This window comes from Haemorhous mexicanus, chromosome Z (assembly GCF_027477595.1).
Source record: "Haemorhous mexicanus isolate bHaeMex1 chromosome Z, bHaeMex1.pri, whole genome shotgun sequence".
Lineage (NCBI taxonomy): Eukaryota > Metazoa > Chordata > Aves > Passeriformes > Fringillidae > Haemorhous > Haemorhous mexicanus.
Window position 1 is genome coordinate 27,940,794 of NC_082381.1, and position 14,933 is coordinate 27,955,726.

Below are 14,933 nucleotides of genomic sequence, written 5' to 3' on the forward strand. Positions count from 1 at the left end.
AGATCATTCTTACTAACTTTAAAAATAATTATATGTCTGTTTTTCAGAGAGCCACTCCTTTTTTCTATGGATTTCAGGGGTCTATTTTCTTGTTCAGCTCATCAGAACTGACCCCCTCTGCTAGAAGGTAGGAAATAGGTGTAAATGTTTGCAGTTACTTTTATTCTTAACTGCTCTGTGCAGAACAAATGAAATATGAGGAACACCAGTGCTATCTGTTTTGTCACTGCCAGTGATGTTCAGCTCATGTATCCTTTGCATTTCCCTCATTTGCATAGGAAGAGTATTTTGTATTAATGTCCCTGGGACAATTCAGGCTAGAAGGGATCTCAGGAGGTGTCAAGTATGACCTCGTGTACAAAGAAATGTCAGAGCTGAGATCAGACCAAGATGCTGAGGGCTTTTTCCAACTGATTCTTGAAAATCTCCAAGCAAGGAGGTGATACAACATCTCTGAGCAACTTGCTCCATTGCTTGTCTATTTTCAGGATTAAAAGCATTATTTAACTCCAGATTATGTCATTCAAAAGGTGTTTGCATGGTTGGCTGTTGCTGTCTTGGCTGGGTCTGCATTCCCAGGTCAAAGCTGCCCATTGCTCTTCCCTGAATTTTATGGAGACCCTGTTGGCCCAATTTCCCCTGCCCTGTCCTGCCCATCTGGATGAGTGTCCTCGAGTGGCATTCAAATTTGCTGTCATCTTCAAAGCTGATGAATGTGCCCTCCAGTGTGTCCTGCAGGTCACTGAGAGATATTAAATGACTTGTCCTGCAATAAAACCACAGGAGACCACTTCTTGCCAGGCTGTGCTGTCCAAACTTGAACACAATCAGATTGTGGCATAAAGTGTTGACTAGCCTTGGACAAATCTAGTTAAGTTCATTGCTCCCCTGCCTGACTAATCCAGTCGTTTTGTCACAAGAGGTAAAATGGGTTAGGCATGCTCCACCTGTGATAAATCCATGCTGACTGAACTCAGTCCCCTTCTACTTTTTCATATGCCCAGAATTGTTATGAGAGGACTGTATTTGTGATTTTACCAAGAGTCAAGACAAGGCTGACTGATTTATAGATCATCCCTGTGTCCTTTTCTGAAGGTGTGTGTGATTACTGGCCCTTCTCCTGTCCTTGGGCTGAGTTCTGGCTTGAATGACACTGGCCCTACATACCCAGGCAGCTTTACTAAATTCCTCTTTTGTGCTCTGTCCCTGCACCCAGCCCTGTTTGCTGCATTTTTATGCTGGAGTTCTGCCATCATGTCCTTTTTAGCCAAGTCCTGACAGAATGGCTTGTCTGCCTTCACACCAGAGGGGGCTGTTCTTTAAAGGCCTGCTAGCTTTCCTGAGCTCCTTTGCCTTTCAGAGTCCTTTCAGCTCCCCACTGCACAAGTTCAGCCCAGCCCCCCGAAGTCCAGGCATTTCACTTTGCTAAAAGATTTTAATTTTCTCTTTTCATTAGTTAACTTTGATGTGTATATTCCTCTAGGAGTCACTCTGCAGGTTCTTGCCTCTTAACTCCTGATGACTCCCCACCACCCCATTTATACTCTCCTAAACTGGCAGCTCTTTCTGAACTTTTTTGCATTTCAGTGTGACGTAACCTTCTTTGCTAGATGTAACTGTATTTGCACTTTCTTCCTGCCAGCTTCTCTGATGTCAAGATTCACTTCACATATTTTATTATGAAAAAGGGATATCCATTCTTTTGTATTGTGTTTTTATACCAAATACACTTGTGTTTCTATTTTTAAAAAAAGCATCTTCCTTGAATTGATAACTCAGGTGAAGTACTTTCACGACAGTAATATCTTATTTAGTATTTATCCTCTTTATTTTTTTCTATTCCAAGATTTGGAATGAAACAGACTTTTTTGAGAGGAAGAAAAGTACTTTCCCTCAAAAAGAGGAAATTGGAAACGGAATATTTGTAAGGATTATGAAACTGGATAGTATTTTCACATTTTCTTCAAACCTGGCTATTTGAGAAAGGTGTTTTTTTTTATTTCAGTCTCACCCAGTGTTTGCAATCAAAAGTGAAATAGCGTGTCAATTTATAGTTTGCAGGCAAGTTTGCTCCCTAGCTCAACTACAGCAAATTGAATTTATTTAGATGTGTGTGTTGGTCTGGGCTAGGGTAAAGTTCATTTCCTTTCCAGGGCTGGTGTGGGGCTGGGTTTTGAATTTGTGCTGAGCTCAGGAGTGATGATACAGAGATGATTTTGTTATTGCTGGCAGGGATTGAACAGAGCCAAGGCCTTTGCTGCTCCATGTGCTGAGACCCAGCCAGGACAGGGGACCCCAGCTGATCCCAGGGATGTTCCAGACCATGTGGCATCATGATCAGTGTAACACATGGGGGGTGGAAGGAAGGGGGGACACATGAAGTGATGGCATTTGTCCTCCCAAGTCACTGTGGTGTGCGATGGGACCCTGGGAATGGCTGAACACCTGCCCGGCCATGGGAAGCAGGGAATTCATTCCTTGCTCTGCTTTGCTGTGCAAGCAGCTTTTGCTTCCCCTCTTAACCTGTCTTTATCCCAACCCACAAGTTTTACCCTTCTGATTCTCTCCCTGATCCCACTGGTGGGGGAGTGCGTGAGCAGCTGTGAGGGGCTGAACTGCTGGCTGGGGTTAAACCACATTGTGTGTGATGTCTGGCAAATGTTGGAAATTAACAAATACATACTTTAACACAGTGTTCTTAAGTATCATGGTGAAATATATTTGTTTTAGCAAATATATATATATATATATATATATTTGCTTTCAAGAATCCCATATTTGAAAAACAATCCTGAATTTTAAGGATGCACTACATGAAAAAGTATCAAAGACTTTATCATGCACATGATGAAATAACTACCACGATTTCTCAGAATTCTGCCTGATTAATTTAGAGAGCAAAAGGTGAGTGTTTCTGCTGTGTTCTGAATAATGCTTTTATTTCTCTTGTTTAATAGAAGGGAGAAATGATGCTGCAATCAAGGCATTCACCAAGAGGGACTAGAGAAATGACTAGATGTGTGTTTCTTGTGGAGTTGTAGGTGAGGACATCTTGCTGTGGTCTGTGCGCACCAGAGCTTAAAGGATCTTTGTAATTCTACCTGATTATTCAGAGGAAAAAAAATACTTCCACCTCCTCCTTTCCCCCCCTTTTTTTTTTATTTTCCTTTTTTTTTTATTTTTCCCAGCTGAAGCTATCAAGAACATTTGAATGGAATTTGGGAGATCTTCAGGACTGGCTGAAACTAAAACTTCTCTCTGAATAAAAATTTTTTCTGAAATAATTTACTAACTCCTCATCTCATTGAAAATTTGCCATTTAAGCCACGTGGACTTGTGCATTTTCCAGCAGGAATTCCCTTGCAGCTCATTACTGCAATCAGAACACGGAGGGTGAAGGTAAGCAAGCTGGCACTTTTATTAGCAGTTTCCAAAGCTCCTGTCAAAGTTTGCCACAGAAGGCTGTTTAACAAGATGTATAGATGAGATGTAAAGTGCTTTTATAGATTCAAAGCTAAGAGACATGAAACAAAACAAGAAGATAGATGGCTGTTTTTTAGCTTGGTTAAAGCTGAACAGCAGCCACTGCTGAAGGCTGTGTCAGGTCTGGCTTTTCTTCTTGAATACATTAACACTTCCCCTACCCCAAAACCCCCAGGAAGCAATGAGATGGGAACTTCTCCACATTCTTTATGTTGTCCAAGACAAGACAAAGCTAAGACTGTGATCACAGAATGGTCACTGGGAAACTCCATCACCAGAGTAATTTAGCACTGGTAAATTCAGTGCAACATAATATGCACTAAAATGAGACATCCAGTGATGAATGGTAGAAGGATATCTAAGCTGTGGATAGCGCTCAAGTCCAGGTGGCCTGTGCTGAGAATAAATGCTAAATCTTCTGCCTGACAACTGACAAACATCCCTGCTCCTCACCTGTGTTTCTCCTCAGTGGAAGTTCAGTTCCTGGGTGGTGCCTTTGCTAGGGTGATGCACAGTTCACTGGTACTGATGTTCTGCATGCTCCGTTCATACAGAAAACAAGCTGGTAATTGCCTTCTGGTGAATGAAAATTGTCAAATGTTCCCTTCACATCATCCCCTGCCCAGCTTTGCCAGGCTCAGCAGTTTATTCTACTCAAGAAGCCGCTCAAGGATACAGCAGTTAGATTTCAAATGGCTTGGAACTGCCTACACATCATAAAAACAAACCCTCTAATGTGGTACAAGTGGCATTTTCTTTTGGCTGTTTTCACACAGGTAAACTTCAATCCATATGTGTGGATATTTTGCTCCTTTTGGATGTAAGGCTGTGGATACTCACGCCTACCATAGAGAACCACTCTCACTCTCAGCTGAAACCTGGGGACATGGACAGCAGAGTTGTACAGAACTTTGGACAAAGTTGTACCAAAGTACAGCAGAAGTTACTCAGAAAAATTTTGTTTCAATTGGTAATTAAATGTATGTTTATTATATACAGACATAGGTATATTGGTAAGAAATAATAACAGGTAATTATATGTCTAAATTGTCCAAGTATAGAAATACCTAGATATGAATAATAATTTAAATGTGCATTTATGTCCCTACGTGTGTCTAGATACAGAGATTTGTGTTAATTACTACATTACTAATAGGTTTACATGCGTATAGAATTATATGTATTTATAAACACAAATGTATATATATAGTCAATTATCTTGATACCCATCTATTTGACGTAAATGTCATTATATAACATGTATACATGTGTATGGTTGCTCTTTTGCCACGAAAATTTCATTATTTTTTATACTCTCAGGATACAGAGGAATACTGTTCCTGTGCTCCTTTGTGACCTTTTTTTGGTCTGTTTCTTTAATTATTTTAATCTCCCGCAGATATTTTAAGAATACTTGAGCATAATTCTACTGCAAAATAGTTTTGTGATCCAAGATGGCATTTTATCACCAGGCCTGGGCAGATACATTTTTTAATATCAGTGTTTAGATAATGTGCATTTTGATGGGAGGAAAGAAGAAATTTCTCTTAGGGAGCATGTTGTATTATTCAGTGATATTGACCTTCAGGCTTGATAATCAGCTTGAGGCTGTGCATTAGCTCAGAAATGTTGCTTCCTTCAGCAGGACTGCAACAACAAAAGCTTCTGCAGACATTGTGCCACACCCTTACCTGTGCCATCAGAACCTGAACAACTGCCTAACAGGAATTCTTTTTCAACATAGATTTAAATCATTGTGGAAAAGGTATAGCAAAGGTTGACTTGAAATTCAGTTCCCACTAGGGCTTTATTGTGGCTTGTTTCCAAAAGTGCACTGGACGCTGAAAACCAGACATGCAATTACTATTTCAAAGTGGTTTTTGGGTATTTCATTGAAGAAATATATTTTTTTACAGAAATAAAAGATAGGAACAAATTTTAAATGCCCAGAATCTGAGATAAAATCTGTCTTTTTGGAATTTTTTAGAGTTTCTGACACATTCAGACAGTACTAATACTTCTGTAATCATCAACTTCAGCTTTTTTCATTGATTTCACCATAATTTTTCTGTGCAACATCTGCCTTTCTCTTTGCTTTAACTCTTAAAAAAAAATCATGAAGGATCATATTTAATAAGGAAGTTCAGTAACTTAAAATATTTCCATGCTAAATCCCCCTCTCCACCAACAAAACCCCTGGAAACTAAAAAGCCTGATTCTTCAAGAAGTTTCCACTTATAGAAATGTACATTCTCAAACACACTTTGCATCAAAGTCAAACAGAGAACACAGGCACTTAAGTTGTGGTATGGATTGAAAATCTGCTTTCACCAAATCTCTTTGATTACCTGTATTCATATCTTAAATTTTAAGTATAGCATTACTTTTCCTTAAAACTTTGTAATGCAAGTTAAGGTTGCTCAGATTTCTTTCTTCATTTGTAGGTTTTTGTTTTGGTGGAGGGTTCTCTTTTTTTTTTTGGTTGTGGTTTTATTTTTTTTTTAAGATGGAAATATCACAAAACCTTAAAAACCGTGTATTAGCTATGGGTTTAGTGAATAATCTTGGGCTACACAGGGCTTATAAAAAAAATCAGATATCTACACTGAAAATTTTTTTTCACTTTCATGTCTTAAGAAATTTTGAATATAAAATATACTGCAATCCCTGTGTATATCCTATTCACCTGCATTCATTATAACTTTTGTCTGTAAAAATAAGAAAGAAAGAGTTTTGCAACAGAAATTTGTATTGTTTAGTAGTACTTTTGATAGTATTGATATATGTACTCTGGAGTGCATTCATTTAAGTAGAAACATTTCTTGTTTTTCTTACTGATTTTGTAATGAAGTGATGTCTTTTCACCAAAGTATTTTTAAAGACTTTAGGAACATTATAAAAATGCTTTTCACTGCATTATTTCTGAATATCCACTGATTCTAGCATTGCTTTTGTATTATTATAGCCAATGGTGAAACCTCAGTTTGGTGATGGCCAATTTCATGTTTGGGAGCCTTTGCAACACTTGTTCCAATCCAATAGATAATCATCACTGCCCTTAGCCTTTCCCTCATGCATTTAATTGTTTCTTTTTTTTACTCACTCGCCTGGATCATCTCAGTTCCTCAAACTGGATTTAAGGACATTGGCAGCCACAAAAAATGAAGTAAGATTAAATTACTTTGGAGTATTGTGCATGATCCTGTGTTCCCTGGCTGTGATGAAATTGATAGCCTGAGAAAGAGACATATCAAGGCATATTCTGTCTGCTGTACTTATGCAAGAGTTTGCCCTGTAACTTTGCCTCACAGCAGCAAGAGGTGCCCTGAGTTGAAGCCCACGGGGTCTGTGGGCCAGTGTCAGGGCAGCCCCTAAGGCATGGAGGGCTTAGAGATTATGTCACCATACCCTTAATATGCCTTTTCACATCCAGCTGGCTCTATTGATCTGTGCAGCAAAGACAGGCTCCTCAGGAAATGAGGCAGTTCTGCCATATCCCTTGTGCTCCCTTGCACCATTACTTGCTTTGACAGACAGTTCACTGTATAGTTTCTTTTCTTGTGGGTGCATTGAATTTCTGAGAACGGAACAAAGAATTGTGTTATCTCTCACGATCTTGTGTTCTTCTCTTGAGGTTCAGCTTACCAGAAGGGCATGATACCCTCCCAGCTCAGGTGAGACTTGCAGAGATGGACATTCCAGACACCATGAGTGGTGCAGTTCACACGCATGAAGGATGGGGATACCCTGAGAGATCTGGGCGAGCTACAGAAGTGGCTCATGGGAATCTCATGAGATTTAGCAGGACCAGGTGCTGGATCAGGGCAGCCCCTGGTATCAACTCAGGCTGAAGATGAACAGAGGGAGAGCAACCCTGCCAAGGACTTGGGTGTGCTGGTGGATGAGAGGCTGGACGTGATCCAGCAACATATCCTTCCAGCCAGACATGTCCTGGGAAGCATCAAAAGCCCCATGGGAAGCAGAGGATAGGGGGATTCTGCCCCTCTGCCCAGCTCAGGTGAAACCCCATCTGCAGTGATGCCTACAGCCTGGGGACCCAGCACAGGAGGGATCTGGAGCTGCTGGAGTGAGTCCTAAAGAGGGCCATGAAGATTATCACAGAAATGGAACCACTTCACTGTGAGGAAAGGCTGAGAGAGTTGGGGCTGTTCAGCCTGGAGAAGAGAAGCTTCAGGGTGAACTTATAGAGGCCTTCCAGTGCCTGAAGGGGCTACACGAGAGCTGCAGAGGGACTTTTGACAAGAGCATGGAGTGACAGAACAGGGGCAATGGCTTTACACTGAAAGAGAATAGTTTTAGATGCGATATTAGGAAGAAATTCTTCCCTGTGAGGGTGGTCAGGCTCTGGCACGGAGTGCCCAGAGAAGCAGTGGCTGCCCCATCCCTGGAAGTGTCCAAGACCAGGCTGCACAGGGCTTGGAGCAAGCTGGGATAGTGAATGTGTCCCTGCCCATGGTGGAATAGGTTGGAATTGGATAGCCTTTGGGATTCCTTCCAACCCAAAGCATTCTATAATTCTGTGGTTTAAAACTACCCAGTATGTGTAAATACAGAGACGAGGAAGGAAAATACCTTCCAGAGTAAAGCAGGGTGTGCCCTAAGCAGGAGCTGATCTGTTTTAGAGCACTGAACTGGACCCAGCAGTGCTGAGAGAAGGGTTTGCTTTTGTCTGATAGATGACCCTAAAGAAGGCAGTGTATGAGCATGGGCTAAATTGATGTCATGGGGACATGGGAAGCCAGGAGGCTGACTCTCTCCTCTTTCTCCAGGATATTTCACATTACTCCTTCCTTCACCTTTTTTCTGTGCAGAGAATGGGGAAATGCACTCTGATCCAAGTAAAAGTTGGGACTACTTGAATGTATTTGCTTTGTACAGCGGAAAAGCCAGTCCCCGAAACTGCTGGAATGAACAAATGTTCTCAGTCTGCACTGGCTTTAAGAGGTACCACAAGGTCTGCTGCTGTTGAACTCAGTGCTGTCTTCAGGTACATGGCTACCTGGGATTCAGGGAGTCATGCAGAGGAGAACATTTCCTAGTGCTGCTGGTGTGGTGTCTGCAGGAAATCACAAGGAATAAAAGCTCCCTTGCTGTGTGCAAGGCGAAGAATTAAGCCTGGGAAACTCAAAGGACAGGGGTGTGGAAGGAAGGTTTTCTGATTATCATAATTCTGTCAGTCTTTACACTGGAAAGACTTAATTGACCTTTCCTTAGTAAAAGCCTTTTCTGATCAGAAATATATCCATTTGATATTAAAGGGGATTTTGAGCAGGAATTCTAGGGTACTACAATCTTACTCTTTATTTTACTTGCAAATTTAATCCCTTTTTTAATCCAGAGGAAATAAGTATTTGTGCTTTTTGCCTGTGCCCTTTGCAGGAAAGGTGTTGTGTTTGTGTGCCTTTTTCAGCATTATTTCTCTGCTCAAATTCAACTTGTAATATTCAGCCCTTTTGTATTTTATACAGATGTATTAGGAAGAAGAAGAAACTAAAAAAACCCCTACTTTCATCCTAAAGAAAATTATTTTTCATTAATTCCTCTACAGCTAATGGAGAAAAATAAGTCTCTCCAAGCAGTCATTCCATAGTGGGCAATGGACAATGTGTTGTTTCCAGGGAGGAAGTCTAGATTTAGAAAAAAATAGCACTTTTTTTTAAAAGATGAGTTGCTTGAAACCAGCTGCTCTGTTAAAAAGTCCTGTCTCACGACACAGAACCAAGGCAGTTTATTGAGACTTGTCATGATATACCAGCCTGTCTGGACATTTACACCTAGTGATAGAAATGGTTCCATTTCTCTCCCTGCCTAGTATATTTCTTTAAAAATAATCTGCAAGAGACAGCAGGTCATTTGTGTATTCAGATGCAGATATGTATTTTCAGAAGCAGGCAGAAGGGTTTGTGAGAATGTGAACAGAAAGTACATATTGGATACAGCCAGTGCCTATAGACAGCACTGCTGCTTTCTACATTTTAAAATAAAATAAAAAATTAAAACACCTACTGAATGCCATATGCTCAGACAACAGGTTAAGGAAGCTGCACAAAAGCATAGTACAAGTACAATGAGGTGCTACAGAAGGTGTGGTTTTTGTGAAAAACAAAATAAATTCCTTTGAAGCCAACTAGTATTTATTGAAATAATTTATGAATAGTGCATTTTTCAACAATGTGTTGAAATATTTAGTTAATATGGATATAATTACCCAATTTCACACTGGAGAAGTGAGCTTTTGAAGACTAACTATTTGAAATATTTAGAAAAGGATTATCAGAATCCAATGGAAATCTTGGTGGAAGGGGAGGGAGAGGCAGAGGACAGTGTAACTTCATAGTTTCTCATACCCATCCCTGAAATCTTTACTTTGAAGCAGAAACTGGAATGAGATAGGAGGATGGAAAAAGTCTGAGGAATGCCTGTAACAGCACTGAGTGTGCCACGTTCTTCCAGCAGCACCCCATGGCCCCTACTGCATCAAGGAGCCAGGTTGCTCTGAATAGGTAAGCCAAATCTGGAGTTCAGACCGTTCAAAACTTGAGCTCATTTTTCAAAGTCATGCTCCAGTATGATCTGTTGCAGTCACCTTATAAAAATGGTGTGTGTTTGTGGTGGTTGGTTAATATTTCCCAATGGTGTTTTCATCACGAGCTGTGTTGTGTTTCACTGCAAAAGAAAATGTTGCAGACACCAAGACGTGGCTGTTCATTCCCTTTAATCCATGGGTTAAAAACCAATTCAAGTCAAGGAGCTGCAATGCTCACACTCCCCCTGTTTGCTGAATGTATTTGTTTCTAATAAAAACAGCAGAACCTGTTCAGAAATACACCAGTATATTATATGCAAATATAAAACCAGTTTGGAAATAATGAAATAAATTACTTGTGCATAAAATGGACATTATTCTTGCCTAACAGAGAAAACCAGTATAAGGAACACAATGCAAATTACTTGCTAAAAGTGTTTCCTGTGCTGATTCCTGCCAGGTTCTGGCAATAAATGTCAGAGTCTGGACTTGATACTGAATACTTGAGACTTTCTTGCTGTGTTTCTCTGTCATTTCCCTGAAGCTCTTTTCCTTCACTGTTTGAGTGGAGGTGATAGGGGACAGAGGGGGCTGAATCAGGAATTGCAGCTGCCATTAGCTTATGTGGAGGAGAGGGAAAGAGCAGGAGATGAAGCTATGCAGCCCCACTGAAGAAGAAAGTTTTTTGCCTGCAGAAAAAAAAATGAATTCCTGTCATGTGTGACTGGCAAAGATTTTTTTCCCTGATCCATCCTGTGTGTATTGTTAGCCTACCACCCACAGAAATACTACATCCCATCAAACCCTGAGCATTCCATGGCATGGAGGGATGTGTTACAGAGCGATCAGAGATGACCTGATGAGTTTAATACCCTTAATACAGCATTTAACTGCTGCTCCTGATTTTGGATTATTTATGGGGTCACAAAACAAATTCTCCTGTCCAGACTGCCAGCTTGGAGGGGCTGGTAAGAGCCATAAAATCAAAAACATGCAAATCCCAGATATTTTGATAGGTTTTGTTTCCACTCCCTGAAGGCAAAATTTCAACAACTTCCAGTAAAATGAAAAACAGTTTCACTAGATAATGTTCTCCTTTGGATATGTCATGTCTTACAATCAAATTTGATCTATTCATGAAAATATAAACTCCACAATTTAGGCATTGTAATATCAAACTACAAAGCAGTATCATTTAGAAGGCCTTGGCATAGATTATTAAACTTTGTTGAAATGGGAAATCTACTCATTTAAAGGCTTTCTGGTGAAAAGTTTTACATTCCCTGACTCCATATTTTTTAATGAAAAAAAATCATTGGGACATGAATCCACAAGATCAGCTTGCTGAGTAGTATTAGTTCACAGATAGTTGCAACATAGACTGGCCACACTATTCTCCTATTTCAGTCAATGAGAACAGGGGCAATGATTTGCAGTTACAGTTATAGCTGCATTTGCTTATTAATACTTTTAGGATGTCAGTTTAGTCTCTGCATTTTCTGACAGCATTTGTGACATCAGATTTCAAGGTTGTGAGAGACATAAATTGTAATAACCCATCCCTATAATTTTTTTAAATGCACAAATTTCTTCAAAGGTATTTTCTGTATTCTCACTGGTAAAGATGTAAAGGGACTTTTTGGTTGTCAGGCTCTCACCTATGATTTGCATACTTCAAACATAGAATTTCTGCATTATTGCAATGTGATGATTCTTGCGTTTCACTGCTGCAAAACCACTCTTTTATTTTGGAAATGGACCATAAAATAGGAATAATCAAGATTCAGTGCTTAAATGCAGCTAATTTAGAGTTGCCATGAAGGAATTTTGACTAATTCCCTCTGTATTTTGTGCACAACCTGGTGAGTAATGCAAAATGAAAGTGGATAGAGGATAACTGTATCCTAATAAAAACTGTGTTTGCATGCCCTGCCAGTTCTCTGCCTGCTTTGTCATGGTAGAGAACTGCTCCTGTATTAATGAATTGGTTGCATCCCATCACACACCTCTGCAGTGTTTTGAGTGCTCACACTTGTGCTGATGTGTAACCTGTCCTAGTTAGAGATAAAGGGCTGGCATCAGCAGAATTATAATCACCTGCAAGAAATCAAAGCAATGGGTAGCTTTTCTGAACACTTTAACTTGCTCATGTTGTGGTTTTATTGTTGTTAAAATTTATTTCTTTCCTGTGCCACCTCACCAGCATAGTACCTAGTAAAAGATTTTTGTAAACTAATCACTGATTTCCAATATCAGATTTCTTGCTCACAGTACAGAAACTTCAGCACAGACTGTTGGGAGATATTTTGATGCAGATTTCTGGGAAGGTGTTCCATCTTTCAATAGAAGAATATCCAGAGACATGAAGATTGATTTGAAATCCACTATTCACCTCATTTCCTATAGAAATCAGAGGAATTTAGATCCAGGGCTAAAACTTTAATTGTAAATACAAAAGCAATTTTGTGATCTTCTGGGGTAATAGTGTTTTCTAAGACTACATCTGCACCAGCAGTTTTTCATGTATTAATTGTGGCCAAATATTATCTAGGAGTTAAAACATTCCAGATGATTAATGGCTTTATGGATTTTGGCTATACTAATATTTATATTCTGTATATTTTATGCCTGTGCAGCAGAGCAATTTGTGAGTGTGGGAAACTCAAAGAGAAACTCAGAATTCTGAGCTGTGTCAATCCCTGGCACAGCTTGCCTCTTGGTAATAGCTGTGTTACAGCAATTTAGAAATGATCCACATGACACAAAAAATTGCCATAACCATGTCTATGTCACAAGAAGCAATGGAGATGTACAAAAATAATGTGAAGTCCCCATTCCAAAGAGCTCACCATTCCAAAGGCCAGTAGGATAAGAGGGAATTTGGTAGAGAGGGAGTATGTGTTAGAGGTGTCAGGTTTGAAAAACAATGGGATGTTTAATCTCAGCCAGTCAGGAAAATATTGTTAATTATACTGAGTAATACTTCATTTACATTTGGCAATGTTGTATTCCTTTTGCTGTATTCAAATTAGTGAAATAATCTGGACAATGATGCACAGATGATTTTTGAAAAATCGGTTTGATTGCAGTAACAGTGCAGGGCAAGCCAGGGCACTGAATATTCACTGGCTGTGTTTGATGCTGGCAGCAGTCAGCAGTAGCACCTTCAGGATGAATGCCAAGGTGGTCTCTCCCTTCTGCACTCTGGCAGTATAAAAAATGCTTTGCTGAAAGGAAACACTTTAAATGGTGGCATTGAGCTCTCTAAAAGAGCCTGAAGAGAAATCTAGCAGCACTTAATGCAAAAGACAGGTGGGACTGTGTCATGTGGGAAGGGGAGATGTCCTGACTCTTGGTGTCGGATTTGTCTGTCAGCACTCCAGGAAAGCCGAGACCCTTGCACCCCACCAGTCTGTCAGTGTTCCATTACAGGGACCCTTCACTGGACAGCCCTGCTGGATTGGAGGGGCTTTGATTGACTTTCTCAGAGTCACACCCCAACAGCACTGAGGGGTCTCCCCACTTGGTTCCAGTCTGTTCCCCACGGCCAGCGCCCGAAGGATCCCATGGACAGTTTATGGAACAAGAGTCTCTATAACACAAAACTGTGACAGACCAAGGTTTGAAGAGCATCACTGACAGTATCTGACTGCAGAAACCTGATCAAAGCACAGACGAGCTCTGAACCACAATAAAGGTGTTCAGCACACACAGAGTTCTCACCCAACAGGTGTCCCTGCAGCAGAGAAGGCAGGTTCAGCCTATTGACTGATCCCAGCAGTTACTATGCCATCTTCCCTAACTATCCCCATTCTTGGCTTATTTTTATACTATGTATTTATATTTAGGTGGAGTTGGAGTAGCTCAGGTCATATATGCCCTTGTTACTGATGTGTAAATTTCTCTCACCTGGCTGAGACACAGTTGATGAACCACAGAGCAGGTGCCCAGTGAGGGGTGGTCAGACCCTGGGGCAGGTTACACTGGATGGAGGGTGTGTTAATATCACAGTTAGCTTATCATGAACCCAGTTCATCCAAGGAGAGTGACTCCATTCCAGCTGCTGGCTCAGCAGCAGGACATCTCCTCCTCTCTGCCCTGGCTGACAGGTGCTGTGGGGTTCATCAGCTGCAGGGAGCCATCGAGCTCCCCTCCCTGTGAGGATTCCAGCAGAGCCCAGCCACCCACCCTGCATTCCATCCCCCTTAGCAGGTGCTGTGAGAGCAGATTTTGGGTGTGGCAATCACTGTGGGATGGGTCTCAAGCATTCCAGCCACATTCCATCCAGGGACAGCAGTTGGATTTTACCCAATAATTACTGTACTGTTATAGCTTCTGTTAGGATATAACTTCTCAATTTCCTCTGATTTTACCCTCAGCCATTCTTCCACTGTCAAAGCTCTCACCACTGGCCCAAATCTTTATGCATCTAAATTGATAATAAAACTCCTAGCTTGGAGAAGGATCTGCAAGCTGAGGCAGTGGAGTGTATTTATGCAGTGCCTTCTTTGCAGCAGTGGCAGAGAGCTGTGGAGGGAAGTGCCAGGAAGGGGAGCTGTCCAGTTTCACTGTGGTTATCAATCTGCCTTCCCTCTGGTGGGACCTGTCCTCACGTTGCCAACTGAGGGGGACAATCCAGGTGAGCATCCTGACTCTGAGCAGCCGTAGTTCACTGGAAGAAATGGGATCTGGGTAACTGTGGGGCAGAATAGAGGCTGATGTAGCTGAAAAAGGCCATCAGAGACAGGGGGCTTAGGAGAGAGGGGGAGAGGGAGGGGCTGAACGCCCTTCCTATCAATTTTCATTGCTGTTTCAGTCTTGCCATTCCTCTTAACACTGTTTTGCCTTCTTATACCTGTACCTTTATTTTATTTAATTTTTCCCCATACTAGTTGTGGGAATA